Genomic DNA, 18030 nt, shown 5'->3' with positions numbered 1-18030 from the left:
TTTGAAAATATGGAAAGAGACAGACATACAAACATATATCTGTTTATATATATATTAGATTTTAAAAATAAATATTACCAATTGCTGTACTTATGCATTAGTGTTTCATGCTTATGCAATCATCAGTGTAAGAAATGATAATTACTGAACATTGGGAGATTCGAATCTAGTCTCAAACCCACCCTTAATCTTGTAAGCTAGCGTCTTTCCTCTAGGCCACCGGAAACACACGGATGGAAATTAAATACGTATGAATGCCATGTGGGCGGCCATTCACAGTAAATAATCATAAGAGTATTCGACGAGAGGAAGTAGGAACGCGGCTTTTACATTAAAGTTGACCGCTGTTTTCTTAATTCTCCAAAATGAACACCATTTTAATGTCTTAAAGAGGTTCGATACCTATAATATTTTATAATAAACACTAGCGGGGCTACCCGGCGTTGCTCGGGACCGTATACACAATAGAAAAATTGAATTTGGTTTTGTAATATATTTATTATTCTTATGAGAAAGGAATTTTGTATGTTTATGTATCATTTGCTATTTCGAGCAAAAGAATATTTTACCTACTTAAGGCGGGTATTACACATGAAATAATTGTATCTTACCTTGGGTAGGTAATTTACAGCATGTATATGCAAGGACTGGTAATATGCAACACATTTATCTCATCAAATCCCAAGCGATGCCAGGTATTTTGCTAACATATATTCTCACCTAATTCATTCAATCCCGGGCAACGCTGGGTGTTTTGCTAGTATATATCTCAATCAATCTCATGAAATCCTGGGCGATGCAAAAAATAATTCAGCTGTTAACAATAACTTTAAATAGTCCATTTAAAATTATGCCTAAAATTCTTGCTCAAATTCTTTTTTTTTTACAAGGTGGTCACCACGTATCAAGGCCCGGAAGCCACCTAGGGATAAGGGTTATTGTAAGTACAGTACGTTAGTGTGGATATTTAAAGTGTCTACTTAAGGGAGCGGTTTATCAGGAATTTGTTTACATTGGACTTGAAGACATCCAAGTTGTAGTCAGGAGGGAAGCAGGCAGACGGAACAGAGTTCCACAGGCGTGCAGTTCTAAGAAAGAAGCTTTGTTCATGGAATCTGCGTTTTGATTTAGGCATAGATAAAGAGTGGGGAAAGTTTTTGACAGTGGATTCAGCTAGACGGGTGTTTTTTGTAAAAGATTGGTGAGGGGGAGACCAGAGATTGGAGTTCAGACTTTTTTTGTTTTGTTTTGTTTAAAACAGATTAAATAATTTTGATTATAGAACGTATTTAATATTTGAGGTTTAAACTTACGGAGTTTTAAGAAGAATTTGTAATGTAAAGAATATAGTTTTTATAAAATGACGTGGAAACATGTAAAAATGCTATTTCAAATTTAAGTACGACGTCATTCGACGGCAAATATTTCGCGAGGAAAACTCCGCCAGAGAAGCTATCACACCGGAAGCTTCCGCAGTCAATGATTGGAAAACATCATAATTACAGATATTTAAGGATTTTATGAGTCTCAGAAGTACTAGCAGCAAATCGATTATCAGTAGGTAAGAAAACGAAATTTTCCGCCGGAAAAATTCACAGCACAGGTTAAATATTAAATGATAGATTTTCCTTCTTTACAAGAATAGGAAAGCATAATGTTACTTGAATCATAAACATCGTCTTGGTGGATACCTACTGGCTTAAACTGATTTGGAAATGCTGCCGGAGCAAGAATTATTGGTGAAGACAAGTAAAGCGACACTCTTTGCAAATTTTTTCAAAAGTAAAGCCTCCTATTTTACTTAACTCTAAAAGTTGAAGAGCTACGAAATCGGGAGTGGTACCATTAAAACGAGCGACCTTTTTTCTCCAGAATTCATGTTTCTACATAGTCATCACCATTCTCAATGCATTTTTGACAGGAATTCAATTACGCAACTCTGCTTCTGACGCCAGGCAATAACAAGGATTGCGTTCTTAGAGTGTCACACCATTAATATATGCTATAGACAGATGAAAGTTTCAGTCATGAATGCAAAAGTTCAATCATCATAACAATGTAATTTGCGATCACCTCTGATTTATTCGAGTGAAATAAAAATGTAGGAGACATTACTTTTGGAACGACCCTCGTATTTCACGAAGTTATATGTATCGTCACCCCAATCGTCATCAGGCGGTTATTCTTGCCTGCTGAGTTTAAGCTCCGTGGTAATTTATCGTTTTTTTTTTTAAATATGTATGGGTAACGAATATCGTATGTGGCAACGTGGTCACGTGTTAGAGACGTTGCTAACTAAAATGCCCATTATTTACAAAGGTTAATTATTAAATTTACAAAATGGTTGAATATAAACTTTATAATATTTACAATGTCTTTCTTATAGTTAATTACGAATCTAAGCACTTTAATATAGTGTGAATAGATTCGTTATTAATGCTATTTATTTTGGGTTGTATGTTTTTATGTACAAAGCTTCTAAGATTTTGAACCTTTTTACGTTAGAATCATGTATAATGCTTGTGTTGTCTATCATGATTCGTCCAAACTGGAAAGATGGACAGCCATGTTCCTTCAATTGCTGCTATATCGGACTAGAGTCTGAAAGATGCAGTGTAAGCCTTCACCACCATGTATTAGTAGTGTGTCCAATGTAACACTTAGGTTTTTGTCTACTAAGGTTTTACTGGTGCTACCAGATAACTCTGTCTGAAGATATTGGCTTCCTGAGATGAAGTTCAACTAACATTAATGCTTTTTGTTTTTCTACTTCCTTTTGCAAAACTTAATTATGTTCTGCAAAACCAAAAGAAAAACAAAAACCAACCTCCCCCCCTTTTCCCATTTCCTTACTATCTTCTCCACTTGCTGACTGGTTTCTTAACTTAAAATGCTTTTTAGTTTTTTTATAGTAAATAACGAATCTAATCTTATTATCATTGACGGGATATACCTACCATATGTATTATATTTTTAAGTACATTTCGTTTGATTTAAAGTTATAGTGTAACTAATTACGCTTGAATATGCTAATGGGATGGAGATTGCTTTCTTTGGTATAGGTTTCTAATTGTTCATTTAACTTATTTATCAACTAGGACATAGGATACATAATACATACATTTATATATATATATATATATATATATATATATATATATATAACTGAAAAAACTAAAAGGATAAATACCTAAAAGACGGGAATGGTACCATTAAAACGAGTGAGTTTTTGTGCTCCAGAATTTATTTTCTACAACTGCCAGCGATGAATAATGGCTGGGTCGTAAAAGTCCGTAGCGCGCTTTGACAATCACATCTGTGTCTCCACTCTGAAATCGACAAATCTATCTCCTAACTGTGCTTAAATAGACTGCATCGGCTTAGTAAACGTTCAACAGGGGCTGTTAAATATTGATCAATTTCATTTTTTTTCTGCATGAACTAATTCAATGAAGCATCTCTGCTTAATACACACGTCTATGACAGAAATTCTTTCCTTGGAGTCTCACACCGGCAATATGTGTAACAGAGAGATGAAATTTTCAGATGATGAATGAATAAGTTCAGTCATCATAAAAATGCAATTTGCAATTCCCACTGATCCATTCGGGCGGAATAAAAATAGAAAGCAGCGCTTTTTTAACGTCCGTTATATATATATATATATATATATATATATATATATATATAAATACACACACACACACACACACACACACACACATATATATATATATATATAAATATATAAAATATATTTTAGTCATCGACATACAGACCTATTTCGTTGTTTCACAACTCATCAGTGCCGCTAGACTAACACCTCTCCCAAGCCGAGGATCGAACCTAGAACCGTCGTGATGACAGTCGGCAGTCCTACCCCCTGACTACGGAATCGGTGGCCGAAATTAAACTGTCCGAATGCGTATTTAAATAAACATCCGTCCGCTACTCGTAGAGGGCTCAAACGTTTTGTTTGTAAACAAATTGCGAGCTTCGCATTATTTCAGCTAAATTAAGTAGCGAGTAAGATAATTTACGAGAGTGCTCTACCGAAGAGGGGAGCTTTATAAAATATATTTTAGTCATCGACATACAGACCTGTTTCGTTGTTTCACAACTCATCAGTGCCGCTAGACTAACACCTCTCCCAAGCCGAGGATCGAACCTAGAACCGTCGTGATGACAGTCGGCAGTCCTACCCCCTGACTACGGAATCGGTGGCCGAAATTAAACTGTCCGAATGCGTATTTAAATAAACATCCGTCCGCTACTCGTAGAGGGCTCAAACGTTTTGTTTGTAAACAAATTGCGGGTGACCCCAAAAACAAAACAAAAGCTAAATGGAGGACATCTAGAACATATGCTGTAGAACGGAGAAAAAATGTGATGTTTTGAATATAATAAACTAGTTATGGCCAAAGTTTCCTTTCATTCGGACAAAACACTAAGAAACGGGGCCTAATTAGAGTTTGGGCCCGTTTTTTTTAGTCACCCTCTCTCTCTATACATATACGTTTTATTTTTTATTACCGCATCTTTCTGTTAAGTTACATTATTGTTTCGGCTACACGGCCGTTTTTTTTTTGCCGTCTGTAGCGTCCTCAGACGACCAAAAAAAAACGGCCGTGTAGCCGAAACAATAATGTAACTTAACAGAAAGATACGGTAATAAAAAATAAAATGCATATTAGCTCTACAACAGTATTGAGCACTTTCTTCAGTTATTAGTAATTACCATCTCCACTATATATATATATATATATATATATAATATATATATATATATATATATATATATATATATATACTTGTTACGTTCTTTTGTATGCATAAAGTACACTGAAATGTTGAAAAACTTAATCAGTGTTAAAGTTTAATTAAAACGGGATTTATGTATATGAATAATACACACAGTTTCATCACACTGAAGAGCACGTAGGATTATAAGCACTTTTAATTGTATTCCTCGAATAATATGATTTGAATTTAATTTCATAAGAATAGGATATATTTGAAGTTTTGCTGCCTTTAGAGATTCATTAGTGGCGCACTTGGAGATTCGAGATTATTCCGTTACTATCTCCGTAAGATTTCATGCATTCGATATAATTTTTTTAAAAACGATATTAAAAGGCTTTAAAAGGGGTTCTGTACTCATGTATATACTAAGCATGTTAGCCCTTAAAAGGGGTTCTGTACTCATGTATATACTAAGCATGTTAGCCCTTAAAATGTGTAAAAAGTATAACTAGTTGACTTTAATTTAGCATAAAGCACTTGTTTTAAGTCAACTAGTTATAATTTTTCCGCATTTTAAGGGCTAAAATCTTTAGTATATATATGTTTGAGTATGATTAAATTTGTTCCAATTTTTGCATTAATTACTTCTAATCCCCAGCTGTACACGGAACGGGTACCATAACACTTAGCCCTTATCATAACAAAGATCCAATTACAATTTTAGCTAGATCGGCCCAGTAGTTTCCGAGTAAATTTCTAGAAATATATAGGAATTGCAGAAATTTATCCCTATTAATCCATAACTGTGCATTGAACGTATGTCATAATACATAGTTCGCTTCACATTATAATAACAAAGGGCTATGCAAAATTTCAGCCAGATCCTCCCGAGAGTTTACAAGAAAAAAATGGAACGGACAGTCAGAAAAAAACAGTCATATAAACAAACAAACAAACAAACAAACAAAGAGCAAAATAAAAAAAAAACTACCGCCAGGGTATAAAGCAATGCTCTTTGTGTCAACAAATGTTGCTGAGGTGTTTGAACAATGTTTAATCGTTATAATTTTCAATACCCATCTTAGCAGCAGTCAGCTATTATGATTATATTTTTAAAAATGTAATAATAATATCCAGGAATATTACTAATAGGGTAGTGGATGCTCAGTATTGTAAATAAAATATTAATACTCACAATATTGTATTAATAAACGCTGGTGATAAAAAAGTAGAAATACAAGACATATGCAGCATTAGTATAAATAACGCGATCCTGATAATTAACCCTTTTTAAACATAGCCCCTAAAACTTAGTTCAATACCATATCAATACCCAACTACCCCTCCTAAACCACAAAACACCAGTAAACCTAATAGAAGAAAAGAAAACACATGTGGTTTAATCCTCCGTGCAGTCAAAACCTAAAAACTAGGGAATAAAAAAATAATTGAAAATTGCTTCTAAGTCATACAAATACAGTTCATAATGAATAGAAGTGCACTAAAAAATCTCTTCTTCCACTATGCCCAACCTAATCTTAATAACAATTACTTCTGACGATATAAAAATTAAACAGGCAAAATTCTCATATGGTTTAGGCTCTCACAAGGATAAATTGAACTGTTGGGAAAACATCGATGCCCATTACAAAATGACTGTATGCATAATAATTTACTGTCAAGGAGCAAATCCCCATATGATCTAGAATACTCCAAAATTCCTGAATATATATAGTTCCTGAAATATCCTCAGTCTGACTCTCTAGTCTCCCTATTTAGTCATAACGCCTTGACGTCAACTGCAAACCTATAAACATATAAACTAACTACAACTGCGAGCTACAGAGTGGGAGTAAGTGGTTTTGATATAGTAGATGATTTTCTCAGTTCAGTCAATTGATACCCCTGTAAGCGTAGTTGTACTTGTAATTGTGAGGATAGTGTTGCGCAATCCTCAACCACACCTCTCACAAATCAGCACTGTTCAGTGGCAAGGAGAAGCCCAAGACTGATTGGAAACAATGCCGATTTAAGCAGAGAGCACACACAGCACTTGGAATTCCCAAATAGTCACTTTTTCTAGTGCTGTCCAGGTGGAACGTAGATTGACTAATTATTCTTTACGTTTCTTTAATGAGAGTAATGATGTAGGAGAGGTGTGGCTAGGGATTACGAAACCCTTGCCTCACAATTACACGAGCAGGGAGTATCCATTGTTGCTTCAGACTGAACGGAGGCGTCGGTTAGACAATCTAGTGCTTCGAACGGAGATGGAAACCCGAACGTTTTGTCAACAGCCAGAATGTCTTACCGCTATTGCTATTAGGCGCAAATAATGTGTATGTGTGTGTATAAGAAAGAGAGAGAGAGAGAGAGAGAGAGAGAGAGAGAGAGAGAGAGAGAGAGAGAGAGAGAAAGTGAGTGAATGAGAAAGCAAGATAAAGAGAGGAGGACTGTATTCATGTTATACCATGAGAAGGGTGTCTATGTGTGGGAATATGGATTTTATATTGTTTGATCGTTATTTAGTTATCTTACACGCTTCGGTGCTCACAGAAATGGGGATCATTTTTGTTTTCAAAAAGATACGATTACACGATTAATACTCCCCCTCCTCCACCCGCTGCCATCGCTCACTTGCCTTCAAGCAGGCACAACACAAAGACAAAACAAACCTAGTAATTAAACACACAACAAATGAAAATGCGTCCATACAGATTCAGCAAGTATCCTAGATAAACTCGAAAAAATATTAAAATAAATAAGACATAAGCAATAACCGATATTAGTAAAGAACACCCATTCAACTCGTGCGCTTATCGCTAATTTTTAGCTTAATCATGGCAATTTTATGAAAATACTATTAAGAACTGTTGTGATGGCCAATTTACGTTTGATGGAATGATATATTATTTTATACAAGCTACACATAGGAGATAAAGATGGGCTATGCGAATTACTGTTCTAGCTAAATCTGTAACAAAAATCAGACGTGAGTATGACAGCAGCTGCTATATGCAAATGACCGAGCTGTGTGCGATGTGACGCCACAGCGAGGAAAAAGGAAACAAAGATAATTTTTTTTTAACCTTTAATTACAATTGTCACTGGAGTTACCAGATCAGGCTATTTGAAGATACCGGCTTCCTGATCTAAAATGCAATAAACGTAGATATTATTGTTTGTTTCATTTCCTTTTTGCATACTTATGTCCTGCAAAGCCAAACACAAAAAACAATAATTTTCCCTGCAAAACAAAAAACAATAATTTCCTCTGCAAACCAACCAAACCAACCAATATGAATAAATATTTGAAGATATAAACAACTTTAAGCATAACATCTTTTGCCAAAAATGATCGGAGTAGGCATTAAATAATTCGAAAACGGTTGGTGTAAAACAAAATAAACAAAACCAAATCATTACTATTGAATGAGAAAATAAACGGTATGCTGCTCCTGCTGCTTCTTCAAAAATTAAAAACAAATCAATCTTACATTCTGACGGTAAAAACACTAGTTCCTAATCAAACACTTAACCTAGTTTATGCGTATTTTTTCCTATCGGTTACCTTTGTACTTCCTTCAATCCCATTAGGCTCTTGAAAGGCTTGCATTTTGTTTGGCCATGCGACTGAACAGTAGAGCTGGTACCTCTTTTAGGCTTCATATGTCTTTCCTTCTGTTATTATTATTTACTTACTATGAGTATTCATACAAGCCATCATCAAAGATTGCGATTTGAGAACAACTTGTGGTGTTCTCTGGAGTCTGAGTGACAACAAGTCTCCCCAGATTTCCAGTACTCTCCACCTTTTTTCAATAACCTTTGCAAAAGTATTTGCATTATCGCAACAGTCGCAACAGGAGGCGACCATTGATCTTCACCGGGGTTTGGGTGACAATAATCCTTCTCAAGGTCCCGGTTCTCTTTGCACTCAATCAGGGGAGGTGTGGCTAGTGCTTTCTCTTCTAGGTCTTTACTTGACCCACATTATTTGGTGTTGTGCTGTTTTATCGTGAAAATCACAGAAAAAAGGGGGCAGTATTTTTTTAATTATATCTTTTCAGTTTTCATGATTCCATGTGATGTTCCTTTGTGCTTTACATCTGTAGTAGTTTCTGTGTCCAGTTTTTGTGAAGTTTATGTGTGGTGTAAGTCTCCACATTCAAGGGTTTTCTTAATATTTTTGCAGTTTTCATGATTGAGATTCGTTGTATCTTCTCTGCCATGCCTCTGATTCCGACCTCTCCCATTCGTGTTTCAAAGTAATTCGGATCATTCCCAGCACTAATACTATTACTGGTGTTATATTTCCTTTTTTTCCGATCCCCTTGAGCTTTCGGTGTTTTTGCTCCGCTTTTCAGTTTCCTTGATTTTAACCCCGTGGTCTGCTGGTACGGCACAATCTATAATCTGGCAGAACGTTTTCTTCTTGTTAACCATTATGACATCTGGTCTTCTTGCTTGAATAACTTTATCCGTTTGTATGTTCATGTCCCATAGGATCTTGTTACTATCATTTTCAGTACTGCTGCCGGTTTGTGTTTGTACCGTTTGTCTGCGTTTTCTGCATAATTGCCAATGTACTGCCTTTCCCACCTATTTTTATATTCTTTTTGGGCTAGTTTGCTGCATTAAATTATAATGCGGTTTATTGTTTCGTCTCTTTGTCCGCAGAGTCTGCATTTGCTTTTTTCTTGTGTCTTGTCAATACTTGCTTTGGTGTGGTTGGTTCTAATTGCGTTATCTTGCGTAATTGTTATTATTGGTTCAGTTTCCCTGTTAAGATTTCCTTTTTGTAGCCATTTCCAAGTGTTTTCGATTGTCTCTTCTTTTGTAATCCTCATGAATCGTCCATGTAGCTGTTTCTCATCCTATTTTTCTTAATTTGTCTGATCCAGCGTCTATTTTTCTATCTTGTTTGTTTTTTCCGTGTCTTTTACTGCAGTAATTATTCTTTCGGTGTTCTGCATTATGTATTTTTCTAATCCTTTATATACAAACCAGCCCTCTTCCCTTGCCTTTTCTTTTCACATATAGTCGGTCAGTATCATCCTTTTAGTGCAATACATTGTGCATTGTCATGAGTTTCCTCGTCTTCTGGTCGAGATTCCTAAGTTCTTTTTTGGTCCAACTTATAAACGATCCAGAGTATCTTATGAGTGGTAATGCCCACGTGTTTATTTCTTAATTAGATTTCGACTATTTAGTTTGGTTTCGAGTTTTCTTATTCTGAGGTATTTCTTTCTTATTTTCTCTCCATTTCTTTGGTGACATCTGTTTCCAGCACTCCCAAGTATTTTTAGCTATCACGTTCACCTAGTGCCATTATTATTATTATTATTATTATTATTATTATTATTATTATTATTAGTAGTAGTAGTTCCAGTGGTTTCATGTATTTTCTAGAGCTGCTCCCATAAAGAAATACGTGCCAGACCATCAAAACTATTATTTAAAATCTGAGCGACGGACAAAGTAATAGTTCCTATTTACAATGCCTCCCCACGGGGCAGAGTTAGACACCAGGGTCGTTTTTTAACGTAGAGAAAAGGAACAAAAATAAAAATTGTCTCAGTCGTGAAGGATTTCTCCTCCACTGACAGAGAACAAGAAATTGAAATGCAGTATCTGAAGAACAGATGGTATTTATTTGCTCCCCCACTGAGCAAATTAGGCACAAGGCCGATTTTTAATGTGAGGAGTGATGGGGAAATGGGGACCAGCTCCCCGGGGAGTAGGGGAGCTGGATAGTGACAATTGGTATGAAGGGTTGCCCCTACATTGACCAAGGTCTTATATGTGAGGTCGCCCCCACATATGGTCTTTGCTTGCAGTATCTGAAGAACAGATACTACACTTTGATCTTGACCCAAGGCCAAGTTGTGCACATCTACAATAAGATACGCCCATTCAATATGGACGTTTACTGATGGAGGTTGTATTTATGTTTCTGAATTTTGGTTATTCGTATAATTTGGATTCTTCGGACTACTATTCTCATTTTTCGTTTCGGTCGGAGGTTACACCGACCGTCTTCCAGTGTATCTTGTCGAACTCGAGAATGTTTCTGTCGAACTCAAGAATTTGAATAGGATTACGAAAGGAACAATTATTTACTTCACGAGGGTAGCATGCTCTTGTTCCGTCAGCCATGATTGGATAGAGGTCCTGAGTAAATCGCAATTTTATTTTTCGGTTACCCAGACTGAGAATTTAACATTCAACGTTTATGAGAATATTACTTTTACAAATTGACTTTTCTTGTACTTGGAAAAATCAATTATAAAGTGATATTCTGAAGATTGAAGGTTAATTTATTAAGCCATGGTTGACGGAATGAGAGCATGCTACCCCCGTAAGGTAAAGTTCGAAATTTCGTCCAGATTACAAAATTTAACAGAAACATTCCCGAGTGCGACAAGATACACCTGAAGAAGATCGGAAACGTTGCGGAATTTGGCACTCAAGATGAGAACAGTGATACGAAGAATCCAAATAATACAAGATTCCATTTCTAATGGGAGTGTGAATGACGGACCAACCGATAGACAGAGCAACTCATCGTTATACAAAGATGAATCTAAAAATACAAAATTGATAAAACAAATGAAATAACTCCTGTAGCACAAAGTAGACCTTTGGAGGATCTCTTGAGTTTCCATATTTAAAATCTTTCAATCCGTATTTCATTATTCTCACAAGGAGTCAAGTAAGATCAACTCGATGCTGTTCTCGTCTTGAAATCTCAGCGCATATCAGCCCGGCTCAGGTTGACAGATGTTTGTAAAATCTCGGCCGTGTCAAAAAAATCGGGATAGATAGTTGTTAAAGGTAAAACCTACTTGCCGACACAAGATATAAAAAAATGACAATATCTATTTGTTCTTAGTATGAATACATATCACTCACTTTCTCTTTCTATACCTCTGTCCCTCGTTTTGACGAGTGAAAATATGTAATTCATTAAGAAATTACAAGCCACACGAGTCAAGTCGCAAAAAGTTCGACTCATGACTTTGTCTAGAACGGATCTCGAGCTTAAAAAAATGTTCCTCCAATTGCTAAAATAAAATAAATTCTGTTTTTATAAGAAACGAATGCGTTGTTCGTTAATATCATACAGCATTTAATTCCAGTATTGTAATGCCAGTAATGTCGCAGACAACTCGAAGAGAAACCCACTAAGCAGACGAGCTGACGTCATATCAATCCCTTGAACTAAATGGGATCTGGCCATCGTTTTATCGGGAAGCTGGTTGACATGCCCAGAACGTAACAACCCTTCAAGAGACGTCTTCACTGCGAGAGCAAATCAAGACACTCTCCCCAGCAAACAGCCTATTCTACTGTATGGAAAACGCAGCGTGAAACATGTCAGTTACAAACAAAATGACAGGGGAACTTTATGAAATGCTTATTATTCAAAAATATTATCAGACATCGAACTTTATGAAGTTTTACTTTAGAATTTTAATAAAAAAATAAAATAAAATTATGTATAAAATTAGCAATTTTTACGTGATATAATGCCAATCAGTCGGTTATGGGGTGAGTAAGCTGATATTTTTATTTTAGGAATTAATACCCAGAAAATAGATATGAGTCATATCTTAAACGTTATTGGCAACATTAGTGACAACTGTATCACCATAATCATGATGTGTACTTCTGTAACATACATTTTGCTAATGCATTTTTTTTTGTTACTATTGTGTTTGTCTTGATTACTGTCGGTTTGCAAGACCCCAACAACATGAAAATCTCCGATAATTGCTAAATCTGACTGACTTCGATTCGTAGTTAAATTTCTTAAATATAAATAAAAATACTCGATAATTTTCCGTAAATTTTGGTGTCCCCTTATATTTTACAATAAAAATATTTCATGAAGGTTTCTTGTTATTTTATTCATAACTATCGTATTTCAGGTATATGTGTACATACAAAAGTACCGGAGATTGAATCAATTATAAAGCCAATGAAGTGGACGATGGTGTTTGTTTATTTGATAGACTAATAAGACTTATGCGTAGAACTCACTGATATTGTGCTGTCGGATTGTCTGTTTTGCATGAGAAACTCATCGTTGGTCGCAGCTATTTATTAACTATCAGGATTTCAAGTGTTTAACCTTGACACTGTGAACAGTAAGACTTAGCAGTTATATGTGAAGTCGAAGATTTGGCCCTGAACAGATAAAAATAATATGCCATTTTCACTCCACTGCTTCGCCGTTTCGTGCCAGGCACATCTTTGCTTGCCACACGCAGAGGAAGAGACGACGGGAACGGATCCTGTTGCCGATTCCTCTTTAATAGAAACCTGTGAGCCAAGTACACCGCTCCTACTTCTTTGAAGAAGGGTTAAATTTTTAGGGGACTCTCATTTAGCATGTTATGTTGATAGTAATTGTGTTACGAGTCGTTTGTTGTGAGAGATTTCGCGTTGAGGATTGTTGTACTGAGAATTATTGTGACGATGATTATTGTGGTATGGATTGTGATCGTATAGATTGCTGTCTTGCGGGTTGTTCTGTTGAAGGTTTTGTGTTTAGAACTGTTATGGCGAGGATTATTGTGTTTAAGACGGCTGTGATATTGAATGTTATAATGAAAACGGTGAGGTTGTCATGTCGAGAATTTGTGTTAATATTTTTGGATGGGTGTCCTTGTGTTGAGGATAGTTGTTTTGAGGATTGTTGTATTGAAGAAGATTGTTATGGTGAGATTTATTGTGTTAAGGATTGTTGTGAAAGTCGTTGAATGTTGTGTTGTAAGCTGTTATGGTGTGGTCTATTATGTGGTGATTCTTGTGTTTACTGCTGTTGCATCGCAGATTGTTGTTTTTAGAGTTGTTATATTTAATTTTGTTGCGTCGAATACTGTTGTTGTTATAGTTATTATTTTGATGGTGGTTTAGTGAGGGTTGTTGCGTTGATGATTGTTGTATTAAAGGTTGTTGTGTTTATTGTTGTGATGCAGATTGCTAATGTTGTAGTTTGTTGCATTAATGGTTAATGAAGGATCTAAACCAAGATTTCGAATATTATTTTATCTTATTTTTCTTGGTGTTTACTTAGGCATCTGTATAAACTAAAGGCAATTAGTTTCAAGAAAAGGTATAAGAACATAGAAAGAGAGAGAGAGAGAGAATAATGACGGAGAGAGAGAGAGAGAGAGAGAGAGAGAATGAATAGCAATTTAAAATAAAGTTTTATTTCTCAAAGCTTATTATACACTTATTTCGAAATACTGAAAACTATATTTTCCTAAAGTAAAAAATGAGAAAATAGACCGTGTATCTATTTATTATGGGCATATTAAAATATCAGCGTTCTTAAAAATGTGTCAACGTTTTCAGAATTCCAACCTGTTTATCTTAACCTATCTGACTATCTAATATACATAAATAACAAAATGGCAGCTTTCTTATGTGTTGTGTCATTTACTTTTAGGATTCCAGTAGTTGGCCTTCCCTTCCCTCTCACATGTCAAAATTAACTGAACTCCATAACGTTTCCGATTGCAAGAAATATGTTAATAGATTCTGGTAAGTCAAGAATTACTATTTATTACTGCGATTAGGATTATTGAGCATTTGTATTGTAGGAAAGTGGTCTTGAGTCGATTCTGTTTCGATTTTCGTGTTTTATATATAATGGGAAGTTAAAATATGGAACGAAAATTTTCGACAAAATTGAATATTAATTTATCCAATAGTTGATAAACCTGGCACTCGACTAGTGAAAATATGGACATCTTACTCAAGATATTTCGATCGATGCGTTCATTTTCTTTTTGTTTTGTTTAGTGAATTTTAACCAATTTACTGTCTACAATGTTATAAACTAATGTGCCACACACTTTCACGCACTCCCCCACACCTCTAGACTTATATATAACAGGCACTTTGTGTTTGTGTGTGTAAGTTTGTTCCTGGACTCCAAAATGCCTAGGCCGATTCTTTCTGAAATTTTTCACAAATGTACTTTATATGTCTGGGAGTGTTTTTAGATAGGTTTTGTGTCATAATGCCCTCGATAAATATCAAAAACCGATAATCGAAAAAAAATAAAAATAAAAAGTAGAAATACTGAAACAGTCCGGTTTTGATACAGTTTAACACCACAAGTGTATTTTAGAAGTTTTATCACCGCACAAGCAGAAAGGCCCGATATATAAAATAAACAACAAGTTCTTTAATAAGACATGAGTGAGATCGAAATAAATGTTTCTGTTTAAAGCACAATTGAATTATGATACTTAACTTTTGCATTTGAAACTTTAATTCCAGCCATATTATATAAAAATAATTTTATAAAAGCAGCAGGAGGTTCTCTACAGTGAAATACTATGTGTGTGCATTTAAGCAAGATATTTTCATTAAGATGAATGTTCTTGAACAACATAAAATGTTTCTGCTTCATAAGCCTTTTTTATTTTTTCGATTTTTAAATAAAGGTGTTTGTATTGCTAGTTGTTGTGGTGAAGGTTTTGTTGAGGATTTTTATGTTGATAGTTAATGTGTTTAAGGGGAGTAGAACGTGGATCTTGGGTCAGCCGCGAAACTTTCTCTTTCCTTTATTTGTCTTTTTATCCTCACATGATGTTGCTGACAAAGGAGGTAGTATTGCTGTTTTCTAGGTCAGAATCTTCCATATCGTTGGCAAGGTTATGACCATAAAGTAGTATTATTTTAGCTTCTTATATCAAGTAGCCTCATATCTTGTCTGGAGCAATTTCCATAACGATTTTATAATTCTATTGGCGATTATTGTACGAAAATGATACCAGGAAAATAAGTTCAGTGACATAAAAGTTGCTACAAAAATAAATCGTTATATTTTAAAGTGACTAAATTATAAATGATATGTTATCAATTAAGTAGATATTTAAATTATGAAACTACATTAAGAATTGTATTATCAAGTTGATGGTTTGATAAAGAACATGCGTTTAGGAGAAATAAATAGATTACTATATAGTGAAAGAATAATTACTTAATATAAAAAGATAAATTAATACATAAATGAATACAGCCAAATACTAACTGTCTAATATAAAAAATGAAATACTGTATAGTGTAATATAAATTTTCTGATAGAAATAAATAAATAAATAAATGGAATACTATAAAGTGAAATATTAATTGTCTAATATAAATAAATAAACAATAATATATAGTGAATATTAATTCTCTAATATGAATAAATAAATGGTATACTATAAAGTGAATATTAAGTGTCTAATATAAATAAATAAATGGAATACTATACAGAAAAATATTAATTTCCTGAGAGAAATAAAAAAAATGGAATAAAGTGAAAAATAAACTGTCTAATATAAATAAAAATATAGAATTCTATACAGTAAAATATTTACTAATATAAATAAATGGAATACTATATAGTGAAATTATAATCGTCTGTTATAAAGAAGTAAGTAAATAAATGGAATTATATATAGTGAAATATTAACTGTCTATTAAAAAAATAAATGGAATACTATATAGTGAAATATGAATACTTTTATATAAATAAATGGAATATTATATAGTGAAATATTAACTGTCTATTAAAAAAATAAATGGAATACTATATAGTGAAATATTAATAATTTTATATAAATAAATGGAATATTATATAGTGAAATATTGATCGTTTAATATAAAACAATGAATGAAATATAATATAGTCCAATATTAATTGCCTTATATAAATAAATGAATAGAATACAATCTAGTTAAATAATCATTGTCTAATATAAATAAATAAATGGGATACTATATAGTGAACTAGTAATTCTCTTTTATAAATAAATACATAAATGACATATTATATAGTGAAATATTTATGGTCTGATATAAATAAATAAATGGAGCACTATATAGTGGAATATTAATTTTCTAATATAAATAAATAAATAAATAAATCGAATACTTTATAGTGAAATATGAACTGACTTACATAATTAAATAAATTGAATACTATATAGTGAAATAAAAATTGTCTAATATAAGTAAATAAATGGGATAGTATATATTGAATATTAATTGTCTAATACAAATTAATAAATGAGATACTATATAATTAAATATTGTCTAATATAAATAAATGAATGGAATACTATATAGTGAAATAAATATTGTCTAATTTAAATAAATAAATTGAATACTCTATAATGGAATATTAATTGTCTAATATTTAAAAATAAATGGAATAGTGAAATATTATTGGTTTATATTATTAATAAATAAATGGAATACTATATAGTTAATATTAACTCTCTAATATAAATAAATGGGATACTATACAGTAAAATATTAATTTTCTAGTATAAATAAATAGAATACTATACAGTAAAATATTAATTTTCTAGTATAAATAATCTGAATACTATACAGTAAAATATTAACTTTCTAGTATAAATAAATAGAATACTATACAGTAAAATATTAACTTTCTAGTATAAATAAATAGAATACTATACAGTAAAATATTAACTTTCTAGTATAAATAAATAGAATACTATACAGTAAAATATTAATCTTCTAGTATAAATAAATAGAATACTATACAGTAAAATATTAATTTTCTAGTATAAATAATCTGAATACTATACAGTAAAATATTAACTTTCTAGTATAAATAAATAGAATACTATACAGTAAAATATTAATTTTCTAGTATAAATAAATAGAATACTATACAGTAAAATATTAATTTTCTAGTATAAATAAATAGAATACTATACAGTAAAATATTAACTCTCTAATATAAATAAATGGGATACTATACAGTAAAATATTAATTGTCTAATATTTGATGCAAGAGATTTAAATAATTCCTATAGTTAAAATTCCCACTTAATGATAGAGTAAAAGTTAATAATGAAAAACAAGCAGAACACATGGTAGTTTAAATACGTTAAATATGTTAAATACGTTAAAAACACACATCAGTTAGAAACTTCTCGTCACATAAGCAAACAATTACATTGAGTTTGGACCAAGTACCATTAAAGACTTAACTAACTCACGAAGCTCTGGATCTTCAGGTCCTGGTATTTCTGCTGACACAATTGCATCAATTTGTGGAACTGTTCTGATTTTATCCTGATCTCGCAGGCCCTGTCGGTGGGGCATTAGAATACGCTGACTGCCCCCCTGCAGAGGGTAAAAGTCCCTCAATGGGGGTCCTGGATATGACCTTAAACTATATCCAGCGGTGAGGCCCCAGATTGTGGGCTTTGGGGAGTGTGGAGCTACCCTTTAATTACCATT

The sequence above is a fragment of the Euprymna scolopes genome, chromosome 9, assembly GCF_053919585.1.
Source record: "Euprymna scolopes isolate OS-2025 chromosome 9, ASM5391958v1, whole genome shotgun sequence".
NCBI classification, from domain to species: Eukaryota; Metazoa; Mollusca; class Cephalopoda; order Sepiida; family Sepiolidae; genus Euprymna; species Euprymna scolopes.
Note: the sequence above shows the minus strand (reverse complement) of the source record.